At 51.2% G+C, this 19123-nt stretch overlaps 1 protein-coding gene across 1 annotated transcript in view; it reads right to left on the reverse strand.

Moving 5' to 3' along the window:
• Positions 1 to 14966, reverse strand: part of LOC127927100 (E3 ubiquitin-protein ligase RNF19A-like) — a 106291-nt gene extending 91325 nt beyond the window's left edge. Inside the window, 1 exon segment of the mRNA XM_052512887.1 lies at positions 14812 to 14966. The gene's annotated coding sequence lies outside the window, so the exon portion shown is untranslated.
• Between the last annotated feature and the right edge of the window lie 4157 nt (positions 14967 to 19123).

Raw genomic sequence — 19123 nt, forward strand, 5'->3', positions numbered from 1 at the left:
TGTGAGGTCCATGGTTTAGGTTAGGACAAGACAGCGATATATTAGCCTGGGAAACAGCACTGAGATGTCCATGGTTTAGGTTAGGACAAGACAGCGATATATTAGCCTGGGAAACAGAGCACTGCACTGAGAGGTCCATGGTTTAGGTTAGGACAAGACAGCGATATATTAGCCTGGGAAACAGCACTGAGATGTCCATGGTTTAGGTTAGGACAAGACAACGATATATTAGCCTGGGAAACAGAGCACGACACTGTGATGTCCATGGTTTAGGTTAGGACAAGACAGTGATATATTAGCCTGGGAAACAGAGCACTGCACTGAGAGGTCCATGGTTTAGGTTAGGACAAGACAGTGATATATTAGCCTGGGAAACAGAGCACTGCACTGAGATGTCCATGGTTTAGGTTAGGACAAGACAACGATATATTAGCCTGGGAAACAGAGCACGACACTGAGAGGTCCATGGTTTAGGTTAGGACAAGACAACGATATATTAGCCTGGGAAACAGAGCACTGCACTGAGAGGTCCATGGTTTAGGTTAGGACAAGACAGCGATATATTAGCCTGGGAAACAGAGCACTGCACTGAGAGGTCCATGGTTTAGGTTAGGACAAGACAGTGATATATTAGCCTGGGAAACAGAGCACTGCACTGAGAGGTCCATGGTTTAGGTTAGGACAAGACAGCGATATATTAGCCTGGGAAACAGAGCACTGAGATGTCCATGGTTTAGGTTAGGACAAGACAGTGATATATTAGCCTGGGAAACAGAGCACGACACTGAGAGGTCCATGGTTTAGGTTAGGACAAGACAGTGATATATTAGCCTGGGAAACAGAGCACTGAGAGGTCCATGGTTTAGGTTAGGACAAGACAGTGATATATTAGCCTGGGAAACAGAGCACTGTGAGGTCCATGGTTTAGGTTAGGACAAGACAGTGATATATTAGCCTGGGAAACAGCACTGTGAGGTCCATGGTTTAGGTTAGGACAAGACAGTGATATATTAGCCTGGGAAACAGAGCACTGAGAGGTCCATGGTTTAGGTTAGGACAAGACAGTGATATATTAGCCTGGGAAACAGAGCACTGAGAGGTCCATGGTTTAGGTTAGGACAAGACAGCGATATATTAGTCTGGGAAACAGAGCACTGCACTGAGAGGTCCATGGTTTAGGTTAGGACAAGACAGCGATATATTAGCCTGGGAAACAGAGCACTGCACTGAGAGGTCCATGGTTTAGGTTAGGACAAGACAGCGATATATTAGCCTGGGAAACAGAGCACTGCACTGAGAGGTCCATGGTTTAGGTTAGGACAAGACAGCGATATATTAGCCTGGGAAACAGAGCACTGCACTGAGAGGTCCATGGTTTAGGTTAGGACAAGACAGTGATATATTAGCCTGGGAAACAGCACTGAGAGGTCCATGGTTTAGGTTAGGACAAGACAGCGATATATTAGCCTGGGAAACAGAGCACGACACTGAGAGGTCCATGGTTTAGGTTAGGACAAGACAGTGATATATTAGCCTGGGAAACAGAGCACGACACTGAGATGTCCATGGTTTAGGTTAGGACAAGACAGTGATATATTAGCCTGGGAAACAGAGCACTGAGATGTCCATGGTTTAGGTTAGGACAAGACAACGATATATTAGTCTGGGAAACGGCACTGAGAGGTCCATGGTTTAGGTTAGGACAAGACAGCGATATATTAGCCTGGGAAACAGAGCACGACACTGAGATGTCCATGGTTTAGGTTAGGACAAGACAGTGATATATTAGCCTGGGAAACAGAGCACTGAGATGTCCATGGTTTAGGTTAGGACAAGACAACGATATATTAGTCTGGGAAACGGCACTGAGAGGTCCATGGTTTAGGTTAGGACAAGACAGCGATATATTAGCCTGGGAAACAGCACTGAGAGGTCCATGGTTTAGGTTAGGACAAGACAGCGATATATTAGCCTGGGAAAAGGCACTGAGAGGTCCATGGTTTAGGTTAGGACAAGACAGCGATATATTAGCCTGGGAAAAGGCACTGAGAGGTCCATGGTTTAGGTTAGGACAAGACAGTGATATATTAGCCTGGGAAACAGAGCACTGCACTGAGAGGTCCATGGTTTAGGTTAGGACAAGACAGTGATATATTAGCCTGGGAAAAGGCACTGAGAGGTCCATGGTTTAGGTTAGGACAAGACAGTGATATATTAGCCTGGGAAACAGCACTGAGAGGTCCATGGTTTAGGTTAGGACAAGACAGCGATATATTAGCCTGGGAAACAGCACTGAGAGGTCCATGGTTTAGGTTAGGACAAGACAGCGATATATTAGCCTGGGAAACAGCACTGAGAGGTCCATGGTTTAGGTTAGGACAAGACAGCGATATATTAGCCTGGGAAACAGCACTGAGAGGTCCATGGTTTAGGTTAGGACAAGACGAGGGCTGGAGTATGTCAATTCGGGAAATATAAGTTAACAGGAAATGGAATTTCAAATTATTTCCTCAATTGTATTCAAATGAAATGGGACCAGGGTTGAGAAACAGAGTGGATGAAGCCCCTGTGTCTCAGAGTAACATTGTGTTCTGCGGGGCAGTAATATAGTGGAATCAGAACGTGGAAACCACTAGGTAATAACCACAGATCTCTGCTCAACATAGAACCACAAGGTTATCGGTCTCTCTGGGAGAGGCGAACAGAACAATGTGGACTACAAAATACAAAGTGGGCAGTGTGTCTTTGCCAAGCAACGTATAGAAAGGATGGTTGAAATGAAAACAGATTATTATTCGCATTAAAATATAAACACAGAAGGCTAGAGGCCTCTTTCACAAATCACACTATAACTGATTCCAGAGGTCGACCCAAAACAACGCCGTCGAAAGAGAGGGTGCCGGAAGCGGTCTTCTAGTGAGGCTTTGGCAGGACAAGCACACCACCCACCGCTTCCCAGTATATTACTCGCTAATGTCCAGTCGCTAGTTTTTTTTAAAAGTCAACGAAATCAGGACAAGAGTTGCTTTCCAAAGACATATCCTGGATTGTAACATACTCTGTTTCACGGAGACATAGTTATTCCCTCCGGAAGGCAATCGAACACGCAAAATGTCAGTATGTAGAAAGTACAGCCAACTGGGTTTTCAGGTGCATCTCCATGCCGGGCAGGGAACAAACATCTCTCCGGTAAGAAGAAGGGGGTGTGTGTTTCATGATTAACGACTCATGGGGTAATTGTAACAACATACAAGAACTCAAGTCCTTTTTGTTCACCTGAACTATAATTCCTCACAATAAAATGGCGACCGTATCATCTCCCAAGAGAACTCTCCTCAGACCGCGTTATAGTTACAGCCGTGTATATTCACTGGACTCTATGCAAACAGGAAACCATATATCCTGAGGCTGTATTTATTGTAGGGGGGATTTTAACAAAGCTAATTTGAGAACAAGGCACCGTGCCGGGAGGGAATTCTAAATCAGCATATCGATCGCAGTACATGAGCGGGGGAGTAACACGCTACGACCACTGCTACTCTAACGTCCGCGAGCGTACAACGCCCTTCTCCCGACCCTCCTTTTGGCAAATCTGACCATGACTCCATCTCGTTGCTCTCCTCCTAAAGGCAGACACTAAAACAGGATGCGCCCGTGCTTAGGTCTATCCAACGATGGTCTGACCAAATCGGGGATTGTTTTGATCACGTGGACTGGGATATGTTTCGGGGGGAGCCTCAGACAATAACATCGACGTACACACTGAGTCAGTGAGTGAGTTTATAAGGAAGTGTATAGGAGATGTTGTACCCACTGTGACTTAAAACCTTCCCCAACCAGAAACTGTGGATTGATGGCAGCATTCACGCAAAACTGGAAAGCACGTACCACCGCATTTAATTATGGCAAGGGACTGTAAACATGGCCGGGGAGGGGAGGGACCTCTACAAACAGCGTAGTTATTCCCTCCGGAAGGCAATCGAACACGCAAAATGTCAGTATGTAGAAAGTAGAGTCACGATTACAGGCCACATCTCCGTGCCGGGCAGGGACCTCTACTACAGACCGCGTCACCGTGCCGGGGAGGGACCTCTCTACTACAGACCGCGTCACCGTGCCGGGGCGGGACCTCTCTACTACAGACCGCGTCACCGTGCCGGGGCGGGACCTCTCTACTACAGACCGCGTCACCGTGCCGGGGCGGGACCTCTCTACTACAGACCGCGTCACCGTGCCGGGGCGGGACCTCTCTACTACAGACCGCGTCACCGTGCCGGGGCGGGACCTCTCTACTACAGACCGCGTCACCGTGCCGGGGCGGGACCTCTACTACAGACCGCGTCACCGTGCCGGGGCGGGACCTCTACTACAGACCAGGACCTCGTGCTGAGAGAGTGGACTTAAGTGGACTATGCAATATGAGAAGGGTAGTAATATTTGGGTGAATGTATTGGCTTCAATTCAAATAATTTCATTCTCTTTCCTTCATTTGTTCTTTTGACAGGATGCCATCTCTACCCCCTTTAAAAGCAACCAGCTTGCCTTTCAAAACAACAAACAAATGTTTCATTCTAATTTAGCTCCAGTGCCACCAGCCTAAGTCAGCCAGTCAGCCAGCTAGTCAGCCAGCCAGTCAGTCAGCCAGTCAGTCATTCAGCCACTCAGTCACAGGACAACCTTTCAGCTGCCAAACTAACACATGGTGGATGTTTTCATCCACAGCCCAAGGGAAGCAGGCAGGGCAGGCCGACTCTGAACCACACTGACAGGCAGGGAAGCAGGCAGGGCGACTCTGAACCACACCGACAGGCAGGGAAGCAGGCAGGGCAGGCCGACTCTGAACCACACCGACAGGCAGGGAAGCAGGCAGGGCAGGCCGACTCTGAGCAACACTGACCAGGTACTTCCTGTATATATAGCCAGGTTGCTACCTGGTACTTCCTGTATATAGCCAGGTTGCTACCTGGTACTTCCTGTATATAGCCAGGTTATTACCTGGTACTTCCTGTATATAGCCACGTTATTACCTGGTACTTCCTGTATATAGCCACGTTATTACCTGGTACTTCCTGTATATAGCCAGGTTATTACCTGGTACTTCCTGTATATAGCCAGGTTATTACCTGGTACTTCCTGTATATAGCCAGGTTATTACCTGGTACTTCCTGTATATAGCCAGGTTATTACCTGGTACTTCCTGTATATAGCCAGGTTATTACCTGGTACTTCCTGTATGTAGCCAGGTTATTACCTGGTACTTCCTGTATGTAGCCAGGTTATTACCTGGTACTTCCTGTATGTAGCCAGGTTATTACCTGGTACTTCCTGTATGTAGCCAGGTTATTACCTGGTACTACCTGTATGTAGCCAGGTTATTACCTGGTACTTCCTGTATGTAGCCAGGTTATTTTTACTCTTTATTTTTATTCGTTACTCACGGTGTCACTATTTCCATTTTCTCTTGATGGAAATGGACCCTGTTGTTTACACCTGTTGTTTACACCTGTTGTTTACACCTGTTGTTTACAGGTGAAGCATGTGAAAAATACAATGGGAGTTGATTAGAAATAGCAGCCCTGTAACCAGGCCGGCAGTGCTGAGCCAGGACACATTTAGAGAGGTTTAACGACAGACAGATAAACCAGCAGCAGCTTGGCCCCTAGCAGGCCTATATAAGGAACCTGTTTAATGTCAACACATCCCGGTTAGGAGATGGAGGATTTTACACACTGGGCCCTCTGACGCCCCGCCCCCCCTAACGCCCCGCCCTCTGACGCCCCGCCCCCTGGCCCCTAGCAGGCCTATATAAGGAACCTGTTTAATCTCAACACATCCCGGTTAGGAGATGGAGGATTTTACACACTGGGCCTCTGATGTCCTGCCCTGCCCCCTGACGCCCCGCCCTGCCCTCTGACGCCCCGCCCCCTGGCCCCTAGCAGGCCTATATAAGGAACCTGTTTAATGTCAACACATCCCGGTTAGGAGATGGAGGATTTTACACACTGGGCCCCTGACGCCCCGCCCTGCCCCCTGACGCCCCCCCTGCCCCCTGACGCCCCGCCCTCTGACGCCCCGCCCCCTGGCCCCTAGCAGGCCTATATAAGGAACCTGTTTAATCTCAACACATCCCGGTTAGGAGATGGAGGATTTTACACACTGGGCCTCTGATGTCCTGTCCTGTCCTGTCCTGTCCTGTCCTGCCCTCTGACGCCCCGCCCTGCCCTCTGACGCCCCGCCCCCTGCCCTCTGACGCCCCGCCCCCTGGACCCGAGCAGGCCTATATAAGGAACCTGTTTAATCTCAACACATCCCGGTTAGGAGATGGAGGATTTTACACACTGGGCCTCTGATGTCCTGCCCTGCCCTCTGACGCCCCGCCCCCGCCCTCTGACGCCCCCGCCCTCTGACGCCCCCGCCCTCTGACGCCCCCGCCCTCTGACGCCCCCGCCCTCTGTAACCTTTAATTGCCTACAGTCTGTAAGCTGTTAGTGTCTTAATGTCCCTTCCACAGGTGCATGTTCATTAATTATTTATGGTTCATTGAACAAGCCTGGGAAACAGCGTTTAAACCCTTTACAACAAGCCTGGGAAACAGTGTTTAAACCCTTTACAACAAGCCTGGGAAACAGTGTTTAAACCCTTTACAACAAGCCTGGGAAACAGTGTTTAAACCCTTTACAACAAGCCTGGGAAACAGTGTTTAAACCCTTTACAACAAGCCTGGGAAACAGTGTTTAAACCCTTTACAACAAGCCTGGGAAACAGTGTTTAAACCCTTTACAACAAGCCTGGGAAACAGTGTTTAAACCCTTTACAACAAGCCTACAACAAGGGAAACAGTGTTTAAACCCTTTACAACAAGCCTGGGAAACAGTGTTTAAACCCTTTACAACAAGCCTGGGAAACAGTGTTTAAACCCTTTACAACAAGCCTGGGAAACAGTGTTTAAACCCTTTACAACAAGCCTGGGAAACAGTGTTTAAACCCTTTACAACAAGCCTGGGAAACAGTGTTTAAACCCTTTACAACAAGCCTGGGAAACAGTGTTTAAACCCTTTACAACAAGCCTGGGAAACAGTGTTTAAACCCTTTACAACAAGCCTGGGAAACAGTGTTTAAACCCTTTACAACAAGCCTGGGAAACAGTGTTTAAACCCTTTACAACAAGCCTGGGAAACAGTGTTTAAACCCTTTACAACAAGCCTGGGAAACAGTGTTTAAACCCTTTACAACAAGCCTGGGAAACAGTGTTTAAACCCTTTACAACAAGCCTGGGAAACAGTGTTTAAACCCTTTACAACAAGCCTGGGAAACAGTGTTTAAACCCTTTACAACAAGCCTGGGAAACAGTGTTTAAACCCTTTTACAACAAGCCTGGGAAACAGTGTTTAAACCCTTTACAACAAGCCTGGGAAACAGTGTTTAAACCCTTTACAACAAGCCTGGGAAACAGTGTTTAAACCCAGTGTTTAAACAACAAGCCTGGGAAACAGTGTTTAAACCCTTTACAACAAGCCTGGGAAACAGTGTTTAAACCCTTTACAACAAGCCTGGGAAACAGTGTTTAAACCCTTTACAACAAGCCTGGGAAACAGTGTTTAAACCCTTTACAACAAGCCTGGGAAACAGTGTTTAAACCCTTTACAACAAGCCTGGGAAACAGTGTTTAAACCCTTTACAACAAGCCTGGGAAACAGTGTTTAAACCCTTTACAACAAGCCTGGGAAACAGTGTTTAAACCCTTTACAACAAGCCTGGGAAACAGTGTTTAAACCCTTTACAACAAGCCTGGGAAACAGTGTTTAAACCCTTTACAACAAGCCTGGGAAACAGTGTTTAAACCCTTTACAACAAGCCTGGGAAACAGTGTTTAAACCCTTTACAACAAGCCTGGGAAACAGTGTTTAAACCCTTTACAACAAGCCTGGGAAACAGTGTGTAAACCCTTTACAATGAAGATCTGTGAAGTTTAGATTTTTACGACAGACAGGTTCCTGAAAAAGGGACGTTTCTTATTTTTTTTTCCGAATTTACTTTTGAAGCTAATCTCCTTTCCTTCTGTCACCACACTACCGAGGCAGCGGGACAGACCACACTACCGAGGCAGCGGGACAGACCACACTACCGAGGCAGCGGGACAGACCACACTACCGAGGCAGCGGGACAGACCACACTACCGAGGCAGCGGGACAGACCACACTACCGAGGCAGCGGGACAGACCACACTCCCGAGGCAGCGGGACAGACCACACTCCCGAGGCAGCGGGACAGACCACACTACCGAGGCAGCGGGACAGACCACACTACCGAGGCAGCGGGACAGACCACACTACCGAGGCAGCGGGACAGACCACACTCCCGAGGCAGCGGGACAGACCACACTCCCGAGGCAGCGGGACAGACCACACTCCCGAGGCAGCGGGACAGACCACACTCCCGAGGCAGCGGGACAGACCACACTCCCGAGGCAGCGGGACAGACCACACTCCCGAGGCAGCGGGACAGACCACACTACCGAGGCAGCGGGACAGACCACACTCCCGAGGCAGCGGGACAGACCACACTCCCGAGGCAGCGGGACAGACCACACTCCCGAGGCAGCGGGACAGACCACACTCCCGAGGCAGCGGGACAGACCACACTCCCGAGGCAGCGGGACAGACCACACTCCCGAGGCAGCGGGACAGACCACACTACCGAGGCAGCGGGACAGACCACACTACCGAGGCAGCGGGACAGACCACACTACCGAGGCAGCGGGACAGACCACACTACCGAGGCAGCGGGACAGACCACACTACCGAGGCAGCGGGACAGACCACACTACCGAGGCAGCGGGACAGACCACACTACAGAGGCAGCGGGACAGACCACACTACCGAGGCAGCGGGACAGACCACACTACCGAGGCAGCGGGACAGACCACACTACCGAGGCAGCGGGACAGACCACACTACCGAGGCAGCGGGACAGACCACACTACCGAGGCAGCGGGACAGACCACACTACCGAGGCAGCGGGACAGACCACACTACCGAGGCAGCGGGACAGACCACACTACCGAGGCAGCGGGACAGACCACACTACCGAGGCAGTGGGACAGACCACACTACCGAGGCAGTGGGACAGACCACACTACCGAGGCAGTGGGACAGACCACACTACCGAGGCAGTGGGACAGACCACACTACCGAGGCAGTGGGACAGACCACACTACCGAGGCAGTGGGACAGACCACACTACCGAGGCTGTGGGACAGACCACACTACCGAGGCTGTGGGACAGACCACACTACCGAGGCTGTGGGACAGACCACACTACCGAGGCAGTGGGACAGACCACACTACCGAGGCTGTGGGACAGACCACACTACCGAGGCTGTGGGACAGACCACACTACCGAGGCTGTGGGACAGACCACACTACCGAGGCTGTGGGACAGACCACACTACCGAGGCAGTGGGATAGACCACACTACCGAGGCAGTGGGACAGACCACACTACCGAGGCAGTGGGATAGACCACACTACCGAGGCAGTGGGATAGACCACACTACCATCATGTAGTGGAACAGGCTAAAACCCTCAGCCTTCTGGTCCCAAGCCCAGCGAGCCATCAACTGTGCCACAGAAGAAAAATACACATTTACAAGAGAGAGAGAGAGTGGATTTCCTTCTGTAGCTCAGTTGGTAGAGCATGGCGCTTGTAACGCCAGGGTAGTGGGTTCGATTCCCGGGACCACCCATACGTAGAATGTATTCACACATGACTGTAAGTCGCTTTGGATAAAAGCGTCTGCTAAATGGCATATATTATTATTATTATTATTATTATAAACCTGGGTTGTTACACAACTCCCTCCTTCCACAAGGACAGTTTTACAGCGCCTCTTAAGGGCTCTCCACAGTGATTTCACAATCTGCGCAAATCGTCACTACGGAGCGCCATTCGCTTCGCGTTCCAAAAATTCTGTCACACAAAAGTACATAGGCAGGTGGGTGGGCGGCGCCCGTACCGATAGCTTCATAACGACAAAACTGTGGTTATACACTATACATACAAAAGTATGTGGACACCCCTTCAAATTAGTAGAGTCGGCTATTTGGCCTTACTGAAGAGCTCAGTGACTTTCAACGTGGCACCGACACAGGGCGCCGCCTCTTCCCAATAAGACACAGGGCGCCGCCTCTTCCCAATAAGACACAGGGCGCCGCCTCTTCCCAATAAGACACAGGGCGCCGCCTCTTCCCAATAAGACACAGGGCGCCGCCTCTTCCCAATAAGACACAGGGCGCCGCCTCTTCCCAATAAGACACAGGGCGCCGCCTCTTCCCAATAAGACACAGGGCGCCGCCTCTTCCCAATAAGACACAGGGCGCCGCCTCTTCCCAATAAGACACAGGGCGCCGCCTCTTCCCAATAAGACACAGGGCGCCGCCTCTTCCCAATAAGACACAGGGCGCCGCCTCTTCCCAATAAGACACAGGGCGCCGCCTCTTCCCAATAAGACACAGGGCGCCGCCTCTTCCCAATAAGACACAGGGCGCCGCCTCTTCCCAATAAGACACAGGGCGCCGCCTCTTCCCAATAAGACACAGGGCGCCGCCTCTTCCCAATAAGACACAGGGCGCCGCCTCTTCCCAATAAGACACAGGGCGCCGCCTCTTCCCAATAAGACACAGGGCGCCGCCTCTTCCCCAATAAGACACAGGGCGCCGCCTCTTCCCAATAAGACACAGGGCGCCGCCTCTTCCCAATAAGACACAGGGCGCCGCCTCTTCCCAATAAGACACAGGGCGCCGCCTCTTCCCAATAAGACACAGGGCGCCGCTCTTCCCAATAAGACACAGGGCGCCGCCTCTTCCCAATAAGACACAGGGCGCCGCCTCTTCCCAATAAGACACAGGGCGCCGCCTTCCCAATAAGACACAGGGCGCCGCCTTCCCAATAAGACACAGGGCGCCGCCTCTTCCCAATAAGACACAGGGCGGCCTCTTCCCAATAAGACACAGGGCGCCGTCTTCCCAATAAGACACAGGGCGCCGCCTCTTCCCAATAAGACACAGGGCGCCGCCTCTTCCCAATAAGACACAGGGCGCCGCCTCTTCCCAATACAGGCGCCGCCTCTTCCCAATAAGACACAGGGCGCCGCCTCTTCCCAATAAGACACAGGGCGCCGCCTCTTCCCAATAAGACACAGGGCGCCGCCTCTTCCCAATAAGACACAGGGCGCCGCCTCTTCCCAATAAGACACAGGGCGCCGCCTCTTCCCAATAAGACACAGGGCGCCGCCTCTTCCCAATAAGACACAGGGCGCCGCCTCTTCCCAATAAGACACAGGGCGCCGCCTCTTCCCAATAAGACACAGGGCGCCGCCTCTTCCCAATAAGACACAGGGCGCCGCCTCTTCCCAATAAGACACAGGGCGCCGCCTCTTCCCAATAAGACACAGGGCGCCGCCTCTTCCCAATAAGACACAGGGCGCCGCCTCTTCCCAATAAGACACAGGGCGCCGCCTCTTCCCAATAAGACACAGGGCGCCGCCTTCCCAATAAGACACAGGGCGCCGCCTCTTCCCAATAAGACACAGGGCGCCCCCTTCCCAATAAGACACAGGGCGCCGCCTCTTCCCAATAAGACACAGGGCGCCGCCTCTTCCCAATAAGACACAGGGCGCCGCCTTCCCAATAAGACACAGGGCGCCGCCTCTTCCCAATAAGACACAGGGCGCCGCCTTCCCAATAAGACACAGGGCGCCGCCTCTCCCAATAAGACACAGGGCGCCGCCTCTTCCCAATAAGACACAGGGCGCCGCCTTCCCAATAAGACACAGGGCGCCGCCTCTTCCCAATAAGACACAGGGCGCCGCCTCTTCCCAATAAGACACAGGGCGCCGCCTCTTCCCAATAAGACACAGGGCGCCGCCTCTTCCCAATAAGACACAGGGCGCCGCCTCTTCCCAATAAGACACAGGGCGCCGCCTCTTCCCAATAAGACACAGGGCGCCGCCTCTTCCCAATAAGACACAGGGCGCCGCCTCTTCCCAATAAGACACAGGGCGCCGCCTCTTCCCAATAAGACACAGGCCGCCGCCTCTTCCCAATAAGACACAGGGCGCCGCCTCTTCCCAATAAGACACAGGGCGCCGCCTCTTCCCAATAAGACACAGGGCGCCGCCTCTTCCCAATAAGACACAGGGCGCCGCCTCTTCCCAATAAGACACAGGCGCCGCCTCTTCCCAACAAGACACAGGGCGCCGCCTCTTCCCAATAAGACACAGGGCGCCGCCTCTTCCCAATAAGACACAGGGCGCCGCCTCTTCCCAATAAGACACAGGGCGCCGCCTCTTCCCAATAAGACACAGGGCGCCGCCTCTTCCCAATAAGACACAGGGCGCCGCCTCTTCCCAATAAGACACAGGGCGCCGCCTCTTCCCAATAAGACACAGGGCGCCGCCTTCTTCCCAATAAGACACAGGGCGCCGCCTCTTCCCAAGGGCGCCGCCTCTTAAGACACAGGGCGCCGCCTCTTCCCAATAAGACACAGGGCGCCGCCTCTTCCCAATAAGACACAGGGCGCCGCTCTTCCCAATAAGACACAGGGCGCCGCCTCTTCCCAATAAGACACAGGGCGCCGCCTCTTCCCAATAAGACACAGGGCGCCGCCTCTTCCCAATAAGACACAGGGCGCCGCCTCTTCCCAATAAGACACAGGGCGCCGCCTCTTCCCAATAAGACACAGGGCCGCCTCTTCCCAATAAGACACAGGGCGCCTCTTCCCAATAAGACACAGGGCGCCGCCTCTTCCCAATAAGACACAGGGCGCCGCCTCTTCCCAATAAGACACAGGGCGCCGCCTCTTCCCCAATCCCAATAAGACACAGGGCGCCGCCTCTTCCCAATAAGACACAGGGCGCCGCCTCTTCCCAATAAGACACAGGGCGCCGCCTCTTCCCAATAAGACACAGGGCGCCGCCTCTTCCCAATAAGACACAGGGCGCCGCTCTTCCCAATAAGACACAGGGCGCCGCCTCTTCCCAATAAGACACAGGGCGCCGCCTCTTCCCAATAAGACACAGGGCGCCGCCTCTTCCCAATAAGACACAGGGCGCCGCCTCTTCCCAATAAGACACAGGGTGCCACCTTCCCATTAAGACACAGGGCGCCGCCTCTTCCCAATAAGACACAGGGCGCCGCCTCTTCCCATTAAGACACAGGGCGCCGCCTCTTCCCATAAGACACAGGGCGCCGCCTCTTCCCATTAAGACACAGGGCGCCGCCTCTTCCCATTAAGACACAGGGCGCCGCCTCTTCCCAATAAGACACAGGGCGCCGCCTCTTCCCAATAAGACACAGGGCGCCGCCTCTTCCCAATAAGACACAGGGCGCCGCCTTCCCAATAAGACACAGGGCGCCGCCTTCCCAATAAGACACAGGGCGCCGCCTTCCCAATAAGACACAGGGCGCCGCCTTCCCAATAAGACACAGGGCGCCGCCTCCCCAATAAGACACAGGGTGCCACCTTCCCAATAAGACACAGGGCGCCGCCTTCCCATTAAGACACAGGGCGCCGCCTCTTCCCAATAAGACACAGGGTGCCGCCTCTTCCCAATAAGACACAGGGCGCCGCCTTCCCAATAAGACACAGGGCGCCGCCTTCCCAATAAGACACAGGGTGCCGCCTCTTCCCAATAAGACACAGGGCGCCGCCTCTTCCCAATAAGACACAGGGTGCCACCTTCCCATTAAGACAGTTCGTCACATTTCGGCACCGGTCAACTGTGAGTGCTGTTATTCTGAACGTGGAAAAAGTCTACGAGCAACAACGACTCAACCGCAAAAGTGGTAGGCCACACAAGCTTTCCTGTTTCAGCATGACAATGCCCCCCAGTGCTCAAAGCGAGGTCCATACAGAAATGGTTTGTCGAGAACAGTGTGGAAGAACTTGACTGACCTGCACAGAGCCCTGACCTCAACCCCATCCAACACCTATGGGATGAATTATAACGCAGACTGCCGTGCCAGGCCTAATCGCCCAACATCAGTGCCCAACCTCACTAATGCTCTCAGTGGCTTAATGGAAACAGGTCCCTGCAGCACACAGCAATGTTCCAACATCTAATTTTGGACTATGATGTTCGACGAGCAGGTGTCCACATACTTTTGTCTATGTAGTTTAGTTAGCCTCTATGAATGGGTTTTGATCCCACCCACATGAGGGCTAAAGCGAGCATAGCGGAATACTAGTACTAGTTAAAACATGCCGTTACAGGGACGCGCTCACCGGCCAAAAAAAAAAACACACGGTAGTTAGTTGATGTTCACGTCCGACACCGAAGTAATGAAACAGGCAGGTTTGTGAGGCTCGAACCCTCAACCTTCTGGTCCTGAGCCCAGCGCGTCATCAACAGTAACACAAAAAAAAAAAACATACCGGCACTTAAAGTCGATACAATTACAACAATTATTACCTGGGCGCTGGACACTTTCTCACAAATAAAAATTCCAGACAGCACAGAAAAATATTTAGGAGCATATGCCCCCTCAAAATGGTAGCACAGTAGAGTCATGTCAATAGCTTGTTGGATAACAATTTAAATCCACCGTCTAACCAAACAAACGTGGATATAACTAACCCCAATTAAGATACAAATAGGGTATTGATTGTGTTACATATCTATAAAGTGGAAACAGTGTCGCTACAAGAGGCAGACAAGAGCAGAATCTGCCAGATGGATGTTTAGCGAGCAAACAACTGCATGGACTGTTCAGAAAGACAGGAAAAAAATCACCTTCAAGTGTTGTTAACGTACCGTTTAACAACTGTAATGCCGTCTGTCCCGGTCAAATGTCAACAAAACATTCTTTCTCTTCAACATGCCCACCCCCTCGAGAAATCCTTCTTTAATCTACTTTTCCGTCGCGTCCCACCTTCTTCCGTTCTGAGCTGATCAAAAGACGGGTCGAGTTCTCGTCCAAAACAGAAAGTTCACACCTTCTCGCGAGATCTCGACCAAGTCAACGTAAGTCTGAAGTTCGGCTCGAAATTATGTTAACTTTCATATGAAAAATAAGTAATACCCTTACATCAATCATGAAAAGTCCCATAGAGAGAAAACTTTGTAAATAGTCATGGTCATTTTTAAATACATACAGTGAAACTTTAATTTACACAGAACGATCATCAAGAACTACTGTAAAATTACTGTTACAGTCGACTAAAGAGTCCTTTCATTGCACCGACCATCATTTACATTTACATTTACATTTAAGTCATTTAGCAGACGCTCTTATCCAGAGCGACTTACGATTTACATTATCCACATAACTGTCAAGAGTTCAGAGATGCTTTCGGGAAAACTTTCAGGCTTCAAGGAATTTGGTTGTCCATGTTACAGACATAAATCTGACAGGCCTGTCTATCAGAAGGAATATCCAGGAGTTAAAACTGGAGAGTAGAGAGAGGACCCCCCTGGTGTTAACTTGCAGCACAGTCCGTCTTTATAATAACTGACCTGGAATAAACAGAGTTTACTGTTGATGAGTTTTCTAGTTGAAAGTAAAAGTTTAGTATTTTATTAGGATCTCCATTCGCTAAAATATCAATATACGCTTTTTTATACATTTATGGCTTCATGTGTTCCATGTATCAGGTAACTCATTATAACAGCACCATATATATATATATGCCATTTAGCAGACGCTTTTATCCAAAGCGACTTACAGTCATGTGTGCATACATTCTACGTATGGGTGGTCCCGGGAATCGAACCCACTACCCTGGCGTTGCAAGAGCCATGCTCTACCAACTGAGCTACAGAAGGACCACACTGCACCACTGCAGACAGTCCTTTTCCCCCATATACTGCGACCCTTTGCTCCCCTGTTACCATTGCTTTGTCTAAACAGGTCCTGATATCCTGAACTCGCAGCACCAGTTGTTCTGTAAAACACCAGAAAGAATATCAATCTCACGTTTGATCCATTAAAAACTTGAATACTCACAAAGCAGAGCCGTATGTTTAAGCAATTAAGGCCCAAGGAGGTGTGGTAAAGCGGAGTGCTTAGGCACGACGCAACGCTGAGTGCCTGGATACAGGCCTTCAGCCGTGGTATATTGGCCATATCTCACAAACCCCCGAGGTGGGCGCCGATGACGTGGATGTCGATTATGGCAGCCCCCCCCCCCGCACCTCTCTGATTCAGAGGGGTTGGGTTAAATGTGGAAGACACATTTCAGTTGAATGCATTCAGTTGAACAATTGACTAGGTATCCCTCTTTCCCTTATTGCCATTGTAAACTGGTTACCAACGTAATTAGAGCAGTAAATATAAATGTTTTGTCATACCCGTGTTATACGGTCTGATATACCATTGCTGTCAGCCAATCAATATTCAGGGCTCGAACCACCCAGTTTATAATTAAGGGCTGTGTCCAGGCAATCTGCGATGTGTCGTGCCTAAGAACAGCCCTAAGCCGTGGTATATTGGCAATATACCACACCCCCTCGTGCCTTATTGCTTAATTATAAACCGTCTAGTTTGGGTCCTGGATGCTGATTGGCTGAAACCCATAGTATATCAGACAATATAGCACGGGTATGACTCAAAACCACCTGTTTACTGTTCTATTTATGTTGGGAACCAGTTTATAATAGCAATAAGGCATCTCAGGGGTTTGTGGTACATGGCCAATATACCACGGCTAAAGGCCTGTATCCAGGCACTCGCCGTTGCGTCGTGCCTAAGAACAGCCCTCACCCGTGGTATATTGTCAATATGGAAAACAGAAAGGAAAACACACTGCTGCTCGCGCTTCCAGGTGATATTTATTTATAACAACGTTTTGACCTTTTGGTCTTAATCAGGCATCCATATCCCATTGGCCTCGTGGCTTAAATATACGGGTGTACAAAACATTAGGAACACCTGCTCTTTCCATGACATACCCTTAGGTCTTCATCAGGCTTCCATATCCCATTGGCCTCGTGGCTTAAATATACGGGTGTACAAAACATTAGGAACACCTGCTCTTTCCATGACACAGACTGACCAGGTGAATCCAGGTGAAAGCTATGATCCCTTATTGATGTCACTTGTTAAATCAAATTGAAACTAATTAATTTATAAAGCCCTTCTTACATCAGCTGATATCTCAAAGTGCTGTACAGAAACCCAGCCTAAAACCCCAAACAGCAAGCAATGCAGGTGTAGAAGCACAGTGGTTAGGGAAAACTCCCTAGAAAGGCCAAAACCTAGGAAGAAACCTAGAGAGGAACCAGGCTATGGGGGGTGGCCAGTCCTCTTCTGGCTGTGCCGGGTGGAGATTATAACAGAACATGGCCAAGATGTTTAAATGTTCATAGATGACCAGCAGGGTCAAATAATAATAATCACAGTGGTTGTCGAGGGTGCAACAGGTCAGCACGGCCAGGTACCTGTAACCCCGCGCATCGACTCGGTACCTGTAGCCCCGCGCATCGACTCGGTACCTGTACCCCCGCGCATCGACTCGGTACCTATACCCCCGCGCATCGACTCGTTACCTATACCCCCGCGCATCGACTCGTTACCTGTACCCCCGCGCATCGACTCGGTACCTGTACCCCCGCGCATCGACTCGGTACCTGTACCCCCGCGCATCGACTCGTTACCTGTACCCCCGCGCATCGACTCGGTACCTGTACCCCCGCGCATCGACTCGGTACCTGTACCCCCGCGCATCGACTCGGTACCTGTAGCCCCGCGCATCGACTCGGTACCTGTACCCCCGCGCATCGACTCGGTACCTGTACCCCCGCGCATCGACTCGGTACCTGTACCCCCGCGCATCGACTCGGTACCTGTACCCCCGCGCAGCGACTCGGTACCTGTACCCCCGCGCAGCGACTCGGTACCTGTACCCCCGCGCATCGACTCGGTACCTGTACCCCCGCGCATCGACTCGGTACCTATACCCCCGCGCATCGACTCGTTACCTATACCCCCGCGCATCGACTCGGTACCTGTACCCCCGCGCATCGACTCGGTACCTGTACCCCCGCGCATCGACTCGGTACCTGTACCCCGCGCATCGACTCGTTACCTGTACCCCCGCGCATCGACTCGGTACCTGTACCCCCGCGCATCGACTCGGTACCTGTACCCCCGCGCATCGACTCGGTACCTGTACCCCCGCGCATCGACTCGGTACCTGTACCCCGCGCAGCGACTCGGTACCTGTACCCCCGCGCAGCGACTCGGTACCTGTACCCCCGCGCATCGACTCGGTACCTGTACCCCGCGCATCGACTCGGTACCTGTACCCCCGCGCATCGACTCGGTACCTGTACCCCCGCGCATCGACTCGGTACCTGTACCCCCGCGCATCGACTCGGTACCTATACCCCCGCGCATCGACTCGGTACCTGTACCCCGGCGCATCGACTCGGTACCTGTACCCCGCGCATCGACTCGTTACCTGTACCCCCGCGCATCGACTCGGTACCTGTACCCCCGCGCATCGACTCGTTACCTGTACCCCCGCGCATCGACTCGGTACCTGTACCCCCGCACATCGAATTCCAAGAGTGTGCAAAGCTGTCATCAAGGCAAAGGTTTGGCTACTTTGAAGAATCTCAAATATAAAATATTTATTTACAACTTTTTTGTTGTTGGTCACTACATGATTCTATATGTGTTCCTTCATAGTTTTGACGTCATCCATATTATTCTACAATGTAGAAAATAGTAAAAACGAAGAAAAACCCTTGAATGAGCAGGTGTGTCCAAACTTTTGACAGGTACTGTATGTAACCCCACAATTTCAACATTAGTGACAAGGAAGTCATTTTTCTGAAGTATTTGCACAATATTTCCTTTGTTGCATTTGTGTGTGGTGGAGGATTGTTATCACGTTTCATCATTGTCTCAACATATTGGTTTTAAGTCTGATGGACCTAGACATTGTGACTGACCTATGAAAGTACGGTGGAATATCACTAGTAAGTTTGTTTTATTCTCAAGTAGCTGCCTGTACTCCAGCACATCAAGTCTGTGAATATAAAACAAACAGTTTCTTCACCCAAAAAGGTGTATGCATATTAGAGGTCGACCGATTAATCGTAGGGCCGATTTCAAGTTTTC

The sequence above is a fragment of the Oncorhynchus keta genome, unplaced genomic scaffold (assembly GCF_023373465.1).
Source record: "Oncorhynchus keta strain PuntledgeMale-10-30-2019 unplaced genomic scaffold, Oket_V2 Un_contig_9404_pilon_pilon, whole genome shotgun sequence".
Taxonomy (NCBI): domain Eukaryota; kingdom Metazoa; phylum Chordata; class Actinopteri; order Salmoniformes; family Salmonidae; genus Oncorhynchus; species Oncorhynchus keta.